Source organism: Sphaeramia orbicularis, chromosome 16 (assembly GCF_902148855.1).
Source record: "Sphaeramia orbicularis chromosome 16, fSphaOr1.1, whole genome shotgun sequence".
Lineage (NCBI taxonomy): Eukaryota > Metazoa > Chordata > Actinopteri > Kurtiformes > Apogonidae > Sphaeramia > Sphaeramia orbicularis.
The window spans coordinates 47,379,280-47,401,395 of NC_043972.1; the positions used below are offsets into that span (position 1 = coordinate 47,379,280).

A 22,116-nucleotide genomic window follows, 5' to 3' on the forward strand; every position below is an offset into this window, starting at 1 on the left:
TAGTGATTTAGTCCCAAACTGAGGCCAACAACATGAAGGAGATCACATTCCAGTCGAGGAGGAAGTTCACTACCACCAGAGGAGACATGACAGACTGAGTGTCAGACGATGTCGCAGTGAGTCAGTGCTTGATCTAGTGGTCCAATCTGGTACCGGTCCAGTCCAGTATTTTCCTTTACATCGAACTGGTTTCAACAGTTTTACACTGGTCTAACCCTGACCTGCAGAATGTGCTTGATTGGATTGAAAATGTGTTGAACTGCAGATGAATGTGTGGTAAAGAAGAACCATTTGATGTATCAGAAAGTTCAGGACATCAATAGAACCGATACAAACATTTTGTCATGTAATGTCGATCTATGTTCTACTTTATTGCCTTGTTTTATTCTAATTCTAAAGTGGACCTGAAACACAAGACAGAAGTATTTACCACAATCACCCTTTAAAGGCAGATTATCTGTTCAGTTACTTCTTAATGTATCTTTTTCCAGTTATTAGTTCAGGTTATGTTGTTGTGATGTGTGTATCCGTAAAATATGTTTCTTTCTTGATTTGATTTGTTATCATGTGCATCACTAAGTGTTTCTTAAGTGTTATTAAAACATAGACTCTCTTACATTTAGCTTCTTGCATTATTTGACTGTTTTCCAACAGGTTATGGTGATGAAGGAGTGTGAAATGTTGTGTGTAGCATAGATTCAAATCTTGAATTGAATGTTGAAATGTGTCCTACACACAGCACTGGGAGGATGACTCTATGTGTATGTGAAGGTTAGAGTTCTCCTCATCCTTCTGCTGTTGGATCATAGACTGTCAACAACATGGCTTCCATATACTTTGACTGAACTCATATACTGTGTGAAATCTGCATATGATGTGTTTTGGGTCATTTATTGTGTTGAATTGTGTTCCCTGATCACATTCTACACTCTGAGCACCAGGTCAAATTGGCTGTGACTCCCCCTCCACAGATTGAGTCTTGAGGAATAAGATCATTATGGTGATTGGGAGGAGTAGCTTCGTTTAGGGTTTCTGTCAAACTGAATAAATCTGTATGATAATGTGATACAATATCATTTATTAGTACAGCTTTGGATGACAAAGATCTGATGTTCAGGAGGCCACATTTATTTTCTTGTGTTTTTGGATTGTTGGAATAGTGTTTTTTTTTTTAATTAGGTTTTTGTGTACAGCTGTTTTTCTCTTTAGTTCAAATGTATGAACTTTTGATGGTTGAGGGACAGACACAGTCTCTATGGGGTTTACAGTAGGTAACTGCTCTCTAAATGCAGGGAAGTGTGTAAGACTGCAAGACTGCTGTCAAGTAGCATGAGATTTGAACCAGAATCCTGAAGTTACCTTGCAAACCTTCTACCACATTGAGCTGTTGAAGCTCATTTTAAAGGTTTTAACACTACTTTGGGTGGGGGACTCCAGAAACTAAAGCCTTACCTTTTGACCACTGCATTGTAATGATGACTGTTTGCATAAACATTTAGAATACCTTGAAATAACTCTGGATGGCCATTTTTTGCAACCCAGACCACTTTTTTAGTCAATCTATGACATTAAATCTGGAACATATAAAACACATTAAAAATAGCCATTTTTGAAGTACATACTACAGCCTTGGCACTTGACCCCTGGGAGGCATTAATGATATTGGAATTAATGTTAGAAACACTTTGAAATGACTCTGGAGAGCCATTATTACATCCCCACCCCCGAAGGGGAGGCATGGGGTATTGTTTTTGGTTCGGTGTGTTTGATGGTTTCTTTGTTTGTTTGTTTACACTCTAGCAGGAAAATTATTGGTTGAATTCATACCAAATTTGGTTTATAGATTCTTAGTGATCCAGAATAGATCTGATTACATTTTGGGAACAGTAGGTCAAAGTTCAAATTTCTTATGATTTTTTTTTCTCCCATTTACTTATATTGGGCAAAAGTTCAAATGTCTATAAAAACATTAATTTTGTCTTAATTTACTTCAAACTTGGCACATATATAGAGGCAGTTGATATGCTGACATCAGCACAAGCATAGACATGATGACATCAGCTGGATCGATGCCAAAATAAGCTACAATACGTGTGAGGGGCGGGGTTTGTTGTGCCTGGCACCACTTGTTCGTAACATTAATCACTTTTGGAGCAAACTTACAACATTGTGAGAAATTCAAGTTTTGAAGCATATAAAACAGCTCAATCACATGATGACTGGAGGTGTAAATGACCAATGGCTAAATATTTTGAAAACATAATGAAATGCATCTGTACAACAATATTAGCAACCCAGGACACTTTTTCAGCAAATTCAAAAATTGTCATTTTTGAAGCACATAACCTTACCACTGGATCATGAGAGGTGGTGTTGACCACTGGCCATGTTTTTACAGATGGAAAGGCCACTCATTTCATTTCTGTTCATACCATGTCACTTTCTTTTTTCCTGTTATCTATTCCTGGAAAACTGACCTCACATGTTAAAAAATGTTGGAAGAGATGAAAGGAAGGACTGAAGTTATGAACTGATGTGAAATGAGTGACCTTTCCATCTTGTTTGATAAAATTCCAGGTGGTTCTTGTTTACAGTCACATAACCCCTACCTTTACCCGCCCATGTTTCATAGGGGTAACTACATGTCCCCTTTTACCCCTACCACTGGGGATTCATTTTAGCTCCAGGACACCTGCTGGGAGTGTGAATCACTATTTAGAATTTTCCCTCATCAAAACAACTTTTTGGCACAATAAAAATATGCAGACTACAGATAACTTCCATGCAAAACAACTTTACGGTGAAATTTTCCACACAAGAACATTTTAACAGTACAGAAAAACATAAAAATGATGAATAACAATACTATACATATATATATACAGTACAGGCCAAAAGTTTGGACACACCTTCTCATTCTTTGCATTTTCTTTATTTTCATGACTATTTACATTGTAGATTCTCACTGAAGGGATCAAAACTATGAATGAACACATGTGGAATTATGTACTTAACAAAAAAGTGTGAAATAACTGAAAACATCTCTTATATTCTAGTTCCTTCAAAGTAGCCACCCTTAGCTCTGATGACTGCCTTGCACACCCTTGGCATTCTCTTGATGAGCATCAAGAGGTAGTCACCTGAAATGGTTTTCACTTCATAGCTGTGCCTTGTCAGGGTTACTTAGTGGAATTTCTTGCCTTATTGATGGGGTTGGGACCATCAGTTGTGTTGTGCAGAAGTCAGGTTGATGCACAGCTGACAGCCCTACTGGACAACTGTTAGAATGCATATTATGGCGAGAACCAATCAGCTAAGTAAAGACAAACGAGTGGCCATCATTACTTTAAGAAATGAAGGTCAGTCAGTCTAGAAAATTTCAAAAACTTTGAATGTGTCCCCAAGTGCAGTCGCAAAAATCATCAAGCGCTCCAACGAAACTGGCTCACATGAGGACCGCCCCAGGAAAGGAAGACCAAGAGTCACCTCTGATGCTGAAGATAAGTTCATCTGAGTCACCAGCCTCAGAAATCGCAAATTAACAGCAGCTCAGATTAGAGACCAGATGAATACCACACAGAGCTCTAGCAGCAGACACATCTCTACAACAACTGTTAAGAGGAGACTGCGTGAATCAGGCCTTCATGGTCAAATAGCTGCTAGGAAACCACTGCTCAGGAGAGGCAACAAACAGAAGAGATTTATTTGGGCCAAGAAACCCAAGGAATGGACATTAGACCAGTGGAAATCTGTGCTTTGGTCTGATGAGTCCAAATTTGAGATCTTTGGATCCAACCGCCGTGTCTTTGTGCGACGCAGAAAAGGTGAACGGATGGATGCTACATGCCTGGTTCCCACCGTGAAGCATGGAGGGGGAGGTGTGATGGTGTGGGGGTGCTTTGCTGGTGACGCTGTTGGGGATTTATTCAAGATTGAAGGCAATCTGAATCAGCATGGCTACCACAGCATCCTGAAGTGACATGCCATTCCATCCAGTTTGCGTTTAGTTGGACCATCATTTATGTTTCAACAGGACAATGACCCCAAACACACCTCCAGGCTGTGTGAGGGATATTTGACCAAGAAGGAGAGTGATGGAGTGCTGCGCCAGATGACCTGGCCTCCACAGTCACTGGACCTGAACCCAATCGAGATGGTTTTGGGTGAGCTGGACCGCAGAGTGAAGGCAAAAGGGCCAACAAGTGCTAAGCATCTCTGGGAACTCCTTCAAGACTGTTAGGAAACCATTTCAGGTGACTACTTCTTGAAGCTCATCAAGAGAATGCCAAGAGTGTGCAAAACAGTCATCAGAGCTAAGGGTGGCTACTTTGAAGAAACTAGAATATAAGAGATGTTTTCAGTTATTTCACACTTTTTTGTTAAGTACATAATTCCACATGTGTTCATTCATAGTTTTGATGCCTTCAGTGAGGATCTACAATGTAAACAGTCATGAAAATAAAGAAAATGCAAAGAATGAGAAGGTGTGTCCAAACTTTTGGCCTGTACTATATATATATATATATATATATATATATATATGTGTGTGTGTGTGTGTGTGTGTGTGTGTGTGTGTGTGTTGCATTACAGCCAGCCTCATCATGGATATAAGATTGTTTTTTTTAATATATTATTTTCCAGGTTTGTATAAGATCAAATGATGTGACATAATTTTTCACAGCAACCAAATATTGGTTGAGGATGCGATACAACAAACCTCATTCACATACATGGGGAACAGGATTGGGTTTTATGTTAGAAAATCTAGAAACTACTCTTTATAACTGTCACATTTCAAGGATTTTAGCAACAATTTATACACCAGAAATTTTGAAAAAACTTTTCCTTTTCAAAGACTATTCACATTTTTATCTTAAAACATTTCATTTTTTATCTGCAGACGTCTAAGTGCACAGAGTAATGATTTTTCTCTCATTCACTCCAATGTTAAATTTCTGTCACTAACATGTTTGACTAACTCTAATTTCCACAGTCACTGCTTATTCAGTTCTGACTTTTTTTCCCACATTTTTTACACCGATACATTCAGAAGACTCATCACAAGCCTCACCTGCAAGAATTTTTGAAATAGGATGTCCGGTTAGGGATTGACATCAGTTTATTTGAGACGTGGTTTCCCAGTGAATTTAACATGGACACCCATGTCTCCTCCATAAGGAGAAATGTTTATAAACAGGTTTTCATTGACTGTGTGTTTTGTCTTTTACAGAAAATTCTACAATGACACCTGGTAGAGGGGTGGACAAGAGATAGGCTTCTTGTCAACTATTACAGTTTTTCTCAGTTGCTTTGGTACTTTTCTCAGATCAGAATTAAAATTCTCAAAACTACTTATTCAGGGGCCGTTTACACGGTGTAGAATTCAGTCGACTCCGGGAAGATTTCATCGCGGATTAGCCTTCTGTTAACGTGGAAACGGTGCCTAGAGTGCCTGAAACCGGAAACTTTTGATACCAGGGTCCAGGGTGGGATGTTTTCGATACGCTCCGCATTTCAGCTCCGTGTTAACGCGAATCGGAGCGTTCCGGGGCAAAATATGACGTCACCGCATGCGCGCGCAGCCAAGAACCGCCAGTTAACCCACTCCAGGCCAGTTGGTGGCGGTAATGCGCCTCCAAGCTGGTTTGCCAGCCTCTATGACACAATAAAGCTGCAGAAAAAGAAGGAACAACCACAACAACAATGGCCAGTTTCAGAACAACATACGTGCTGCTAACTGTGCTCAGTTTGCTGTCGCTTCTCCACCAAAAGTTAGACTTACTGCGTCTACACTCTTACCAGCGGAGACGCATTTCTTATATTCGCCAATGCCTGAGTCAATCCCTAACGTACCATCGAAGGAGGACAGTTAGGAGACGGTGTTGGACCAGACCGGGGAGGACAAGCTGCTGGTGGGATAACTTTGTGAATGGCATTGCCGACGAGCATGCATGGACGGAAAACTTCCGCATGTCTCAAGCCTCTCTTGTTGCTCTCAGCGAAGAACTTCGTCCTTACATTGAGGGGGAAATGACGAATATGAGAACACCAGTCGGGGTTCTGAAAAAAGTGGCGTGCACGCTATATTATCTGAGTGACGAAGGACGGCTACGGAAAACTGCAAATGCCTTTGGATTATCACGAGCGACTGTGTCGATCATCGTGAGACGAACATGCAAAGCTATTACGTCTCACCTTGGTCCAAAATCTATCAAGCTTCCATTCTGTGAGTCCAAAGTTGAGGCATGGGTTTCTGGATTTCAACGTGCTCATGGCATGCCTCAGTGTTTAGGGGCTGTGGATGGGACTCATATCGACATTAAACAGCCCTCTGTAAACTCCACGGATTATCTCAACAGGAAGGGAAAGTACTCCATCAACGTTCAAGCTGTATGTGACTACAATTACCGATTCATGGATGTTGTCATAAAGTGGCCTGGAAGCGTCCATGATGCACGTGTTTTTGCCAATTCTAAGGTAAATACACACTTAAAGACCGGAAAGATCCCATCCATGGAGAAGAAGATTTTGGACGACGAAGAGGCCATACCCATTAATCTTTTGGGTGACCCTGCTTACCCTCTAATGCCCTACTTAATGAAGGAGTACTGCAATGGGGGATCCACTCCCCAAGAACAATACTTTGGACTTTGTCTCTGTAGAGCCCGCATGGTTATCGAGTGTGCGTTGGGGCGGCTCAAAGCCAGGTTTGCATCACTCAGAAGGCCTATGGACATTAATATACACGACTTGCCCCATGTTATATATGCATGCTTTGTTCTACACAATTACTGTGAGGTAAATAAGGAGACTCTCGACGAACATAGTGTTTCTGGAGCCATTCACTGTGACAAAGACTGCCAGCCTCCCACACAGAGCAACAACTACATCACCGACTGTAATGAAGGAGGTGGAAAGAGAGTCAGGAGAATCCTCACCAGATTCCTTAACCCTTAGTACCCTATTTTAATACATTTCCTTTGCAATCAGTGGCCCACATTTTGGGGAGTGCTTCTGTGGAAGGAAATTGATGGTTTAAATATATATAAATAGAGTTTGGATCAGTGACAAGTAAGGGTGTGCATGGTTAGCAGTTCAAATATGCTACCATTGTTTTCAAAGCTTGGGTCAGGTTTGCAAAATTGAAGAAACTTGCACTGAAATTCAAGCCTGACAGTCAGCAAGTCCAACTGAACTTATGCTTATCATCAGGGGCCCAAGTTATAACAAAACCCTTAATTTGATGGGGTTTTTTCATATAAGTGTAACCTATTCAAATTCCAACTGAACCACCACAAGAAGAAAAAGTGCATTATCTTGGTAAACCCACACTTGTTTGTAATTAAAGAAGCAGGTTAATACTTTAAGTTGTGCTATCAAGCATCAGTAGTACATTAAAATATATATATATGTATACCAGCTTTACAATTCATAGAACCAAAGAAAAGAGACTGCAACGATTTTTTTTCCTTCATTACAATGAATTAACAGTTACACAAAAAGTGTTCAGTGCAAAAACAGCAATCCAATAAAAAATATATATATATACAGGTTGGGGAAGCAAAATTTACAATATTTTGAGGCAGGGATTGAAAGACAGTGTATGACCAATTATTTTATTGAAAGTCATGAGAATTTATTTGCCACATGAAAATTTACATAATAGAAAATGTTTTTATTCTATGTGTCCTCCTTTTTCAATAACTGCCTTCACATGCTTCCTGAAACTTGCGCAAGTGTTCCTCAAATATTCAGGTGACAACTTCTCCCATTCTTCTTTAATAGTATCTTCCAGACTTTCTCGTAATAGTTTTGCTCATAGTCATTCTCTTCTTTACATTATAAACAGCCTTTATGGACACTCCAACTATTTTTGAAATCTCCTTTGGTGTGACGAGTGCATTCAGCAAATCACACACTCTTTGACGTTTGCTTTCCTGGTTACTCATATGGGCAAAAGTTTCTGAAAAGGTATGGATAATAGTGTTAGGTATGATTATGACATCAATATATGTTTGGTTTCAAAACAATTGACGTAGTGCCTGCTGAGAAAAAACAACTAAATGTTCATTGTAAATTTTGCTTCCCCACCCTGTATATAAAGGCAAATGACTAATAAAAAAAATGAGATAGTATGCGCAAAAAAGTGGATGTGCAGTGGGAAAAGTGTTTACTGTGCCACTTTCATAAACTTTAAAAATCGTCCCCAGCAATTGTGTTGTCGTCCATGCGACCTGTGTTGTATGCAGCTGCTGTTTGTCTGGGCAATGGGAAGTGTGACTGTGCATAGGAGGAGTTCTGTATGTTGTACAGTCCAGGTGGGGGTCCCTGCATGACTGGGTACCCTCCACTGCTGCCCGCAAAGGGAAAGGGGTTTGGCTGCATCATCATATGATGCAGCACATCAGTAACTGTCTTTGTGATGGTGGCTATATTGTCTGTGATCCTGTCCAGCCTTTCGCTGGTCCTCCTCTCCGACTCCTCCAGCAGGTCCACCATTCGCTTCTTCAGGATGAGATCCTCCTGCACAGCTGGGTCTCCTTGAAGCTTGCGCTTCAGCTGATCCCTTCTGTGGTTAAGAAGCCTTGTCTGATAAAAGAAGCACAGTGAAAGTGTATGAATTAAAAAGGAAGCACAAAGTTTGAGTACAACGTTAATCATGTACAGTAAACCACTTTGAACAAAGGGCATCATGCACCCCTGTGTATGAGCACCCCCTCCCCCACAAATGCACAGAACAACACAAAACAACAACAGTTGTGTTTGTCCACGTTTGTTGAGTGTATTTGAAAAGTTATAGTACGTTCTTACATAAGTTAGCAAAAGTAAACATAGCATTACTCTAAAGTTTAACAGTACTTGAACTTACTTGGAGAATGTCGCGTCGACCAACAACCTCTGGTGGGAGCTGGAAGCTCACGTTCTCATCGTCAGGACTCAGCACCGGATCCAACACCGGAGGCATTTGTGCAGCTGGAGTCGAACATCTGCTGGAGGTGGAGGGGCCCTCGGAGCTGGACAGCATGTCCTCAGACTCGATACCAGCCTCCAAGGCATTTGTAGCAGGCGACCCACCCCAAATTTGTTCACATTTGTCAAAAAATATGTAGACAACACGTCCGTGGCCACTTCGCCGTCCGGTGTCCACGGCCTTACGGTACTTCGCCCGAATGGCCTTTAATTTCGAAGTTACCTGACTTTTTGTTATGCCGTATTTATCATGAGGGAAGTCCTTCCCTCCTGCAGTGGTGCTCGCCGGGTATTGCTGCACAAAGTCCCCCAAAATGTCGGCGTACTTCGACTGGCAAGATTCCCAGTCAACATTCTCCTGCCATTTGGTTCTTTTGTAGTTCAGGGCCACATCCAGCAACAACCCAACTTCGTCGTCTGTCCAGACAAAGAAGTCCTGCGTCTTTGTACGACCACTCGCCATCGTTGTTTGTAAATACTTTCTTCTTCTTCTTCTTCTTCTTCTTCTTCTTCTTCTTCTCATTTAAAGGCTGTTTGAACCGGAAATCGTTTGTGCGCAGGCGCGTGTTTTACTGCCACTGTTTCACTACAGCTCTACATCGCCACCTACTGGTCTGGCCACTACAGCGTATTCAGCCTTCCTCGCGGACTCATGTTAACGCAGATCGTTATCATAGCGGCTTCGTCTTAACGCGGAATGATTTTATAACGCAAAGGAGAAATCTTTGCGGAATTAGATCCTAGTGTTGCCGTGTAAACGTACCCTCAATCTTCACATCATTGCGTCACTTGTGCACATCAAAAAAGCAGTTTCTCATTTTGTTGCAAATGCTTTGGCTCATCCATGCAAATGATTATGTACAATTCTCTGCTGTTTCCTACATTATCAGTTGCTTATGTTATGTTGACCAAAATGTATTATAATGGGTCTCTGTTGAATAGTCTCATCCCCCATAACATTTAGGCATTAGTTCATCGCATAAATCATTACATGCAAAATGGTTGAACAAGTTGTCATAAAATGTCAATCAAGAGAAGATATTCACTATGATGTGGATGAGAATTGAAGACCCTGGTACTGAAGTCCCAAAAAATGTCTGCTAAAAAAAATTATAGGGTGGACTTCGCTAAACAAATAGTGACATATTTATATGATCAACTTGAATTGTCCAAAAATGTGACTTCAGTACTTTTAGCACCAGGGTCTTCAATTTGTGGTCCAACAGACAGGAGCATCAGGAGGTGGAGGAAGACTGCACTGTAATTCCTACAGCACAGCATGGACAGTTTTCCCTAAGGAAATCACATTTCTACTTTTGTTTTTTTTTTTCTTTGTGCTGTGCAGTGCTGTCTTTTCCTTTCTGTATCGCAATAACATGGTTTGACAACAAATTACAGTACAAACAGTAAGAACATAAATTTGACTCTTGTCCAGTCTCTTTCAACCAATGTCCCACATACACTAAAGTGTAACTTACAATTTACAATAATTGTCATCAAAACTTTAGCCATAGTTTACATCAGAACATACCTCCAGAGTAGAGTACATTGTTATACTGACAACATGACTAAGCAATTGGACTGTCTTATCCATACACAGTGACACAAGGACTTGTCATTCTGATGGCAACGACATGTTCATTGACACAGATATTTACTTTTGAGAGATGAACTAAGGATTTTGAGCAAGAGACTGGCTTTTACAGTAATCTATAGTGTTTTGCTATTTGTTTGAATTGTTTTGAGAAATGCACTTACTGTTTTGCAAATGTCAAGGATGATTTGAGAAATGTACCAAAGCGACTGAGAAAAACTGTATTATTGATATATATGGATTTAGTGAATTTCCATCTATTCAGTGTCATTTGCTACAAACACAGACCCCACAGTTGTTTTCTTTCTTGGTTGGATCTTGTCCACAGGTCGTTAGTGATTATCAGGTGCACCTACCATGTTTCTCTTCGCCTGGCTGTAATTGGTCAGTTGAAGTCTTACTGTCCCTCCCACCTCAGTTTGCCCCCCTCCCCCCCAATCATGACCACTGACTCCCATTTTAAATACTGTTTAAGGCCCATCTTTTTGTTTGATCGCTCTCTGTGATAGACTCAGTGAGTGATAGTAAATTGTATTAGGCCATGGGCCAGGATGGCCCCTCATGCACCCCCCCCCCCCCCCCCCCCCCCCACAGTCCTATAAATTTGGTACCATTGGATTCTTTGGGATGTCTAGATTACAAATATAACTGGTAACAGCAAAAAAAAAAAAACTAGGACTCACTGTGACATATCAACAGTTTTATTGACCCACTGTAAAACATACAAAATGGCTAAATGGAAAATCTGTAATTTTACCATTTGATACAAAAACTCATTAAATCCTCCTTTTTTTTTCTAGATAATTGAACATATAAAGCACAAAATAAAAACTAATTGTATGCCAAATCATTTACTTCTTAAACAATGCATCTATCCTTATTGTGTCTAGAGATATACTAGAGTAAAGTATGGCATGATATAAACAATAAACACCCATATCACAATACATGATCATGACCTCAATAAATGTTTGTTCTTCAAAATTCTCCATACATTTGGCTAAAATATATATACAAGAAAGCTCAGTGTCTTAGCTTCCATCTCCTGCAAAAAGTAATCCAATTGGACAAATATTGGCAAAGATACCGTATGTTTCAATGAGTTATGGATAAAATGGAGAAATGAATACTGAAGATTGCATAATTATCTGTTATATAACTTGACATGAAACTAAAATGTCACATGCTTTGGGTGTTAACTGGCCAGAACTTTTAATATGAACATTTCTTCTGCCAGAATTTTCACTCATATGTAATGTTTAATATGTCTCAATATGTCCAATTAGTAATCTAAAACAGTTTAGTGTTGCTCTTTATCTGTGTTATCCATTGATATCTTTTATTTGCAGTGATATTTTGTGGCTGACCAAGACAATAAATGTTTTTTGTCTAAGGATTGATATGAACATTTGTTTCTCAAAAATATTTCAGTACTTGATGCTCCAAGTCAGATGTTATCACCCTGACATTGAATTTCATTTTCAGCAGAGGGATAGTGTCACATTTTACTGTCACAACTTACTGTATGTTTGCCACCTCTGCTGCAGTGTGTCTATGGACAGGTACGTCCACCCCAACATCGATAGGCTGGTGTGGGTCAGTGCCTTTCACTGCCCTAATGTCCCATACGTCACTGGACAGCGCAAAGTCTTTTCTTCCAGCGGATCTTGAACTTTTCCAATTGCACAAACAGTGATGAACAGACATCGAAATTACGCTGGTGCCGATACATACGCATTTAAATTGTTTTTCCTGTGAAAAACTATGAAAACCAGACATTTTTGCTAATTTAGAAAAAGTGCCCAGATGCTCTGTACAGGATGTGAAATGAGGACATGTCCAGGCAAAAGAGAACATTTGGTCATCGTACTGTAGTTGCATACTGTAGATTTCATTTAACAGATTGAGACATGTGGTGTATGAGGGAAATGAGGCTGAGAATATGGCATTGAGATGCCTTATCTCACTCTTAAAATGAGGTGTGAGATCCTCTCTGTATTTACTGATGATTTGACCATGGTTGCCACTTAATCTAAAGGTTTCAGCACATGGCATAAAACAGATTTTAACTTCAACAGTAATGTAGGTAGGGCCATACCAAGGGGGGGCATCATGAATGTTGGGGGTCTCTTAGACTGAGGACAATCAATACGCTATAAGCGATACCAGATGTTCACGGATGTAAACAACAGACCTACAGGGGTTGGACAAAATAATGAAAACACCTTAAAAAATCAACAAAATATAATTTAATATGGTGTAGGTCCGCCTTTTGTGGCAATTACAGCCTCAATTCTCCGAGGTATTGATTCATACAACTTGTGAATGGTTTCCAAAGGAATTTTAAGCCATTCTTCAGTTAGAATACCCTCCAACTCTTTTAGAGACGATGGCGGTGGAAATCGACGTCTTACTTGAATCTCTAAAACTGACCATAAATGCTCAATAATGTTGAGGTCTGGGGACTGTGCCGGCCATACGAGATGCTCAACTTCATTAGAATGTTCCTCATGCCATTCTTTAACAATTCTAGCTGTATGGATTGGGGCATTATCATCTTGAGGTGAAGGTGTTTCCATTATTTTGTCCAACCCCTGTATATAAGGGCATGTCACGTATGGATTGGGGGACTTCATACTGGCTGAGTGTTCCCCAGGCAGACCATGGTGCCTGTATGATGCTGGACTTTTAAACAAAATCTTTTTATATAATCAAGACGGTGTCAGCAGAGCTTTCTTCCTCATCCTCTCATCATCACTAGCTGGTAAACTACAGTAGGATCTGCTACGAAGCTAGGTGCAACAACACATAAAATTTCCAAGAAGAGCCTGGATATGTCACCCGTCGATTTTCAGCCAATCAACAGTATGACCCTTTGTTTGGCAAATCAGGAGAAAGAAACAAAGGGTTACATTCAGCAAAACTTCCATAGTTATGTATATTCTTTGTCACATCTTATTTGTCTCATCTGTCTGTCATCACTGGGTGTTTCTTAAGTGTTATTTAAACATAGACTCTCTTACGTTTAGTTTCTTTCATTGTTTAACTGTTTTCCAACAGGTTATGATGATGAAGGAGTGTGAAATGTGTGAAATCTGCATATGCTTATCTTTAATGTCAAAAAGACTGGACAATGCCAGGATTGATCAGGATCGTCAGGCTTGTGACAGAATGGTTCAGGGACAATGAGACATCATTTTTACACATGGATTAGCCTCCATAAAGTCTAGAGTCTAATTTGAGATGTAATGAAGACTGATGCAGCAGTCTGATTCTCCATCATCAATAATCAAAATTTAATGCAACTATGGATGGAAAAATATTATGAACCTTAATGTGACACAACATAAGTATTATGTGATAAAAAGGATGTCACAGTGAACGTCTCCTGTAATCACAACCAAAGGTGGTGCAGTCAAATATTCCATGTGCGAGTTGTTTTTGGGCCGGGCAGTGTATATAAAGATATAAATTTACAAACATAGATCTGAAATATGTATATTCTTTGTGACATCTTCTCACTTGTCTGTTGAATTATGAATCTGGTTTTCATGGCAATTGATCATAACTTATTGTCTTTTCCGAGTTTTTATAAGCTTTAAATTTAAACCCCTATTATTATTATTATTATTATTATTATTATTATTATTATTATTATATAATTAATTTTATAACAATTGTAATTTTTTTACTAACCCCGAATGCAAAGGTAAAAAGACGTTAATATTTTAATGTGTTATAATAATACTAGGGGTTTAAATTTAAACCGTTTCCTTTGCGCTTGTCCTGTGTTTAGCCTTCACGAAGATGCAGTGGATGAAGTCTGGCGCCTGCTCAGACGTGTACAAGGGCAGCAGGGGGTTGGTGGGCTGGGTGGTGATCTTGAATATCGCCACCATGGCCTTGAATTCAGCCCAGGGAAGCTTTTCTGTCAGCATCTGCACCACCGTACAACCCAGACTCCTGCAAAAAGATGATCAAGATCAGTTTAATGGAACTGACAGTTGAAGAGTGAAGATGAAACTGATGATAAATCTGATTTCATACCAATTCATCCAGGTGTCTTTAGCTGAATGAAAAATACAGTGTACAAATTTCACAGAATACACTTAAACTATCTGCATGGTTTACACTTAACCATCTTTGCCTCATTATAACCACATCATTTTAAATAACACAACTGTGTTTTCACACTTATTTATGTATATTCCCTTAATTATCATATTGATAATATATGGTCTAACACATATTGTACAAATTGTCATTTTAATTGTGTCTCAATAGAGTGTTTTCATATATATATATATTTGGTGTATATATTCAGAGCTATATATGCTTGTATATTTAGACCTTTATATACACTGCCCAGCCAAAAAAAAAGTTGCATATGCAATACTTGACTGCACCACCTTTGGTTTTGATTACAGGAGACATTCACTGTGACATCTTTTTGCCACATAATGCTTATGTAGTGTCACAACAAGGTCCATGATATTGTTGTCATCCATAGTTGCATTAATATTTGATTCTTGATGATGGAGAATGGGACCGCTGCATCAAGTCTTCATCACATCCCAAATTAGACTCTAGACCAGGGGTCACCAACCTTTTCTCTTCTGTGGGCTACTTTTACCTAATGCAGTTGCCGGAGGGCTACTCTAATTTAGCAACATTTATTTACATAGCTATTTTTCATACATACACATATTTTGTATCATACGTTTGTAATATTGTGGTCTTCATTTATTTTATTTATTTATATATCTTTGTTTTAACATTTACAATACTTAAAAAGTGTTAATATGAAACTATTATTTTACTTTAATTAAGAAAATCAAAAGTAGAAAAAAACAGATACAAGCATTTGCTGCTGTATTCCTACATATTTTAATACTATGTCAAAAATTACGAAATGGAACAATCCTGCATATTTTTATAGAATTACTAAAAACAAATAATACACACCTGTATGTGCATTTTTAATACTTTGAAATTGTGAAAAGGAATGTTGTCACTCACACAATAAAACTTCACCAGCATGTGCTGCTGTTTTTCTGAAGGATTTGACCTTTTCTAAATTCACATATGCTGTCAAAACATATTAATTAAAACCAGAACTTTGTGCACATAAATCCACCATCCCCGTCACTTCTACAGTCATCACACTGGAGTCAAACGCAGAGGCACCTGTTCAGGTCCGACTCCAGCTGTCTGAGCGCATGCGCAGATAGTGTACATATGTTTGCGCTGGTCCAGGATGTGACCCACTTTACTGATGCCTCTGTTGAAGCGCTGGTCTTGGACAGTTTAGTGAACATGGACTGTTGTTTTTGGACTTTAGTTTTCAGCTCTTTTACCTTCTCTTCACGGAGGCTGATTCCCACTGGAGAATCTCCAGGAAAGTTGCTGTGAACTTTGGAGAAATTCCGCTCCATGCTGCATCTTTTACCGACTTCCAGAACGCGACACAGATCTCACACACACACACACACACACACACACACACACACACACACACACACACACACACACACACACACACACACACACACACTCGTCTTTCACATTAGTCAAACAGAAGTCCGTGTCTCATCGTTGGTGAAAATAACTCCCTGACTATATTCAGCCCACATCGTTGCGGGGCTAAACCCACTACCTGCCTGGCATCTGGCTCATCCTGGGCCCCGCCCCTCTCTAATGACAGGCAGCAAACCAGCGCTACAGTTTGATTGACAGCTACTTGACTGTTTCATCTCGGGAGGGGGACACTTGTAATTTTGACTGGGTGGAAATTTAGACCTGTTCTACCAAATGACGAATCAACTTTGTGTTCTTATATTATTGACCCTTGGCGAAACACTGGTAGATCGCGAGCAACGTGTTGGAGAACCCTGAACTAGTTCTATTTTTAGAACAGGCCTGCGGGCGACTCGCGTGGTCCCTGCGGGCGACCTGGTGCCCGCGGGCACCGTGTTGGTGAGCCCTGCTCTAGACTTTATGGAGGCTAATCCATGTGTGAAAATGAAAATCACAAGCCTGATGATCCTGATCAATCCTAGGATTATCCAATCTTTTTGACATTAAAGATATGCATATGCAGATTTCACACAGTACATGAGTTCACTCAAAGTACACTCAACAAAAATATAAACGCACCACTTTTGTTGTTGCTCCCATTTTTCATGAGCTGAACTCAAAGATCTAAAACTTTTTCTATGTACACAAAAGGCCTATTTCTCTCAAATATTGTTCATAAATTTGTCTAAATCTGTGTTAGTGAGCACTTCTCCTTTGTCCTTTGCTGATAATCCATCCACCTCACAGGTGTGGCATATCAAGATGCTGATTAGACAGCAGGATTATTGCACAGGTGTGACTTAGGCTGGCCACAATGAAAGGCCACTCTAAAATGTGCACTTTTACTGTATTGGGTGGTCCAGGGGGGTCAGAAAACCAGTCAGTATTTGGTGTGACCACCATTTTCCTCGCACAGTCTTCTTCATGAATTCTCTGGAACAGCTTTGGAGATGGCTTATGGTAGAGAAATGAACATTCAATTCACAGGCAAAAGCTCTGGTGGAAATTCCTGAAGTCAGCATGCCAATTGCATATTCCCTCAAAACTTGTGACATCTGTGGTATTGTGCTGTGTGATAAAACTGCACATTTTGGAGTGGCCTTTTATTGTGGCCAGCCTAAGGCACACCTGTGCAAAAATCATGCTGTCTAATCAGCATCTTGATATGCCACACCTGTGAGGTGGATGGATTATCTCAGCAAAGAAGAAGTGTTCACTAACACAAATTTAGACAGATTTGTGAACAATATTTGAGAGAAATAAACCTTGTGTGTACACAGAAAAAGTTTTAGATCTTTGAGTTCAGCTCATGACAAATGGGAGCAAAAACAAAAGTGGTGCGTTTATATTTTTGTTGAGTGTATGTGGAAGCCATGTTGTTGACAGTCTGTGATCCAACAGCAGAAGGATGAGGTGAACTCTAACCTTCACATAAACATAGAGTCTCCTAGTGCTGTGTGTAGGACACATTTCAACATTGAACTCAGGATTTGAATCTGTGCTACACATAACATTTCACACTCCATCACTATAACCTGTTAGAAAACAGTCAAACAATGAAAGAAACTAAATGTAAGCGAGTCTATGTTTTAATAACACTTAAGTAGGGATGTAACGGTATGAAAATTTCATATCACGGTTATTGTGACCAAAATCATCCCGGTTATTATTATTAACACAGTATCTCTCTCTCTGGAGGTCTGGAGGTCCGCTATCCCCAAATCTCCACAGTGATGTCCGTGTGGCTGCCTTCAGCTATGTTTTCAGAGCCAAACATTGCAAATTGCACATGCGCACCTGGAGCACATCTGCTTCTCCAGGAAATGAGCAGTATCACCATGAGTTTTCAAACACTCAGTGATGCACATGATATCACATCAAATCAAGACAAAGTCATATTTCACTGATACAGACGTGACAATAACATAACCTGAACTGATAACTGGAAAAAGTTACATTAAGAAGTAGCTGAACAAATAATCTGCAGATGCCGTTAAAGGAGGATTATGGTGTTATGGAAAAAATATTACTCTACTAATTCGTCTATAATAAAGAAGGATAAATTCAAACGTTCAGTGTCAAAGAAATCCCTTTATTTGGAGCTCCATGGAAAGAGATATCCCTCAGACAAAGACTGAGACCCAAAAATACAAATCACCTTGTAGTCTTCTGTCTCCCATGAGAAAATTATGACGAGTGGAAAGTGTTTTGGTTAGTGTCAGGAACTTAGAGATAAGACCCCTGTGAGAAATGTTGGTTTGGCCTTCTACTGTGGACACAACACAAAAGAGGTCCAAACTGCTCTATAATACACAGTGACATGAATATATCTGAAATAGAGTTAGAAGCCTATATGATATATGAAATATATGAAAATATATATGAATATATATGGATATAAGTAATTTTGCCATTACATACTCCCCCCTTTTGATCATTCATTGATCACTAAGAATAAACCATAACAAAAAGACCAATCATACACATCCATCCCTACACCCCCGTCAAGTTTTAAGTAGAGATTTCCTAAACCATCATGGAGGAATGCTTTGTTTTCCCAGAAGACAGACTCTTAAGTAATCACCAAGCAAATGTATAGAAAACAGAGAGATTTTCATATTTACATGTTAACAGGTTTACCAAATACCAAGATAAACAGGCTCATCATCCGGAAAAAAAAGTTGTTTAAGGAATATGTGAAATAGACAGTATCTGCAAACATGTCTGTGCACTTTCTGTGTTTCTGTGGGGTGCCCAATTTGACAGAGGTCATCGTACATATGGACAGGAAAAGGGACCTAAAGGTAAACTAAATCTCCAACGGGGCCGAAGTGCAACATGAGTTTGGAGTCGGTGAGGTTCACCGGAAAGGATCTGAAATATGATGTGTGTTCAATTTGTTTGGACTTTGTTTCATTTGGTGAAATTATAAAAATGGGTGCTTTTATTTTAAAAGACGCTTTCCTTTTGAAGGCGGCAGGAAGTAAAAAGACGTTTATACTGGTGGCTTCTGGACGAAGCAATATAGCCACATCTTAAACTAATCTCTTTTGTTTTGAACCGAGTTGGAAACCAGATTATTGTGAACAGTGAGATCAACTAGACCTTTGTGATCGCCATTAAAAAACAAACAGATCTTGACAAGTGTAGTCTGATCTAGTTCAAAGGAGTGGCTTGAAGTTCTGTATATCAAGAAAAATAATTAGGGCTGAAAGGATTAACTGACGAATAACACAAATAATCAAAATTAATATGTCTATCGACAGGTCTAGTGACATTATACACTTTTGTATAAAGTAAAGTTACGTAACTCTTGAGTATTTATTTATTGTGTGTTTAAACTTTGTCAGACTCTGTAACTGTTAATCTCAAAATGCACTGTTGTTTAACCCATAAAGACCCAGTAGCATTATTGCCCCAGTTCCCAAATAAATGTTTCTCTCCATTCAACTTTTCTCAAGTGATGTAGCAGCTTTAACTGTAATATTATCCTCTACATTGTGCATCTTCACCATAAATCATGTATTTTCCTATTTTTAATTTAAATTTTCATGAATATCCATAGTAAATTCAAAGGTTATTGTATCTAAACAGAGAAAACTGAAGAGAAAAAAACATAAACAACTGAACATAGACCCAGTGTTCCCATCTACTGTCATTGATCCAACTCAATGGGTTTTACTGGTGACTTAATGTTGTAGAAGACGATTATTAATAGGATTAGTGGATCAGCAGGTGTTAAACAGGTTAGATCAGTAGATGGTTTTGGTCACTGGTTGTCTGTGGCTGTATGAGGAAAGGGGGAAAATTAATTTCATTTCTGCTGCAATATGTTTTGAATTTTGAATACTGAATTGAATATCTGTTCAACAAACTGCAAGAATTCAAATTGTTGTGCAATAAGTGTTCCCATTAAAGGAAAGAAAATGTATTTAATCACTGGAATAAATATAAGTCAGAGCCAGTTCTGCTTGTACCCATTGCACCTAGTTGAAAAAGCACAAGGACTGTCAGTGTTTATGTTATTTGTGTGCAACACTGAGTCACATTAGAATTTACTTTGAGAAGTCTTCAGAGTTTGTCTTTAGTAGGCCTGTATGTGAAGGTTAGCAACATTGTCAAAAGCTGTAAGATTTCTTTTGCAATAACTGCAGTAAATTTGAATGTCAGCAAAAACTTTCAAACCTGTAGGTTATGTACAATTTGCACATTTTTGTGGGAGTTATGTTGTAGGCCTCATATTATAGCACCCCACTGGAGATTGTCACTGTTAAAAACTGTTAAAAAGGCTCATTTTGTAACTTTATTTGAATAGTAAAGTTAATTCATTTTCAGACTTCAGATCAGTTGTTATTGGAATATTTTAAGTCTCAAAGGGATAGAATGTTAAAGTAATATCTTTGTTTTTTTTATTTCCTTTGTAGACCTTATGGTGTGTTCAGAGCAAAGGTTTAAGAATTACAGTGTTGTAATATAAAGATTTTCACAGATTTTAATTTTTCAGTTCAGTTCTGTTATTAATTAGTGATTAGAAAGTTCATCATTTAATTGCATTTAAAAAGGTGTCAAATGATTGTAATATAATATCTGCTTTATAATTTGCATGCTCGTGGCATTTTAGTTACTTCATGTCAATGCATAGACCAGTTGCTAAGGCTAAATATAAGACCTTGTAGCTTTAAGATGCTCAGGTGAGCTGGGGGGTGCTACGAGCCTGGGGGGTATGTGACATTAGAGCCCAGAGGAGCTCACAGTTTTTCTGGCTGTGTTTGGACTGTGTGCTTAAGTTCATATGTATTTTATTCTCTATTTTTTGTAGTTTGTTAAATAAATCTGAGTAGATGAACTTTAGTGGAGGAAACACTTGTTACAACACGAGTTAGTGACAGATGACCTGTGTTGAGGAAGATTGACCCAATTCTCTGACTGTGGCTTCCCTATGTGTTGTCTTCATTACTGTAGTGGCATTCTCAGAAGTAGGAGTAAGGGCACAAGAAAGATGGAATGACTATGAAAATAGACAGGAGAACAAGGCACCACAGGATGCTCTGAGGTCACTAAATCCAGGCCCCCTGAACGGGGGCCGTGGTCTGGGCCTACATCATAATTAACACTTAATATTTACGTTGAACCTGACAGAATACAAGGATAACTTTGATCAGTACAGTCAGGGACGCTGCTTGAGATGGCTGTTTGGTGTGTGTAATGACCATCAGCTGAGTCCAGGCCCTTTCTTCAGGTGAGGACGTAGAAGGAGTGATGTCTCTGAAGTGTCTTTCAGAGTTCATGAACACAGGCCTAAACATGTACTGTGCAGTGGTTGTGTGATGTGAACCATGTGACCCATGAGCAGCGCTAGGCTTGCCCTCAGGGTTGTTTTAGCTGTATGTGTGAAAGCAGAAAGTGAGAGGACGTTCTTGATCTCGTTCAGGGGTCGCTCCCACGTAGGAACGTCATCAGCTTTAGAGGTGGAACAGAGCGTTTTAATTCACCATCTGTTCGTTGGTGGTTTTGGTTTTACCACTGATGTCAGCCACTTCTCGTCCTGGTCTACCTCGTTGGGTGTTGACGTGGGTCATGAACCTTTTAGGCGGGTGATGCAGAGATGACCTTTTTGCAGTGACTGACGTGAACCCTGGTGGCTTGTTGGGCCTTCTGAAGTCTGTGACCAGTATGAAGTCACCTGGTTGAAGGCTGTGAAGTGTACCTGAGGCTGGAATGAAGAGGTTCACAGCTACCTGTTGACAAATCTTTTTGAGGATGGGAGAGAAAGCAGCACAACAAGAGAGCATATCATGTTCCAAATGAGAAGTAGGAAAGGGTTTGGAGATTCGGAGCAGAATCTCAAATGAGGAGATGAGGCAAAGGGGACTATGTCTGTCACAGGTTCGCATGCGCATACCCTACAGAGCACCAGTGTGGGTTTAGTGCTTTAGGTCCCCCCTCTTGACACTTGGTCACACCCAAGGGTCAAT

General features: G+C 39.5%; 2 protein-coding genes across 3 annotated transcripts in view; one reads left to right on the forward strand and one right to left on the reverse strand.

Moving 5' to 3' along the window:
• Positions 1-22,116, forward strand: part of LOC115435617 (aldehyde dehydrogenase, mitochondrial-like) — a 534,672-nt gene that overhangs the window by 130,727 nt on the left and 381,829 nt on the right. The gene's annotated exons all lie outside the window — the stretch shown is intronic.
• Positions 1-22,116, reverse strand: part of LOC115435619 (zinc finger protein 664-like) — a 493,117-nt gene that overhangs the window by 95,168 nt on the left and 375,833 nt on the right. The window lies entirely within an intron of this gene.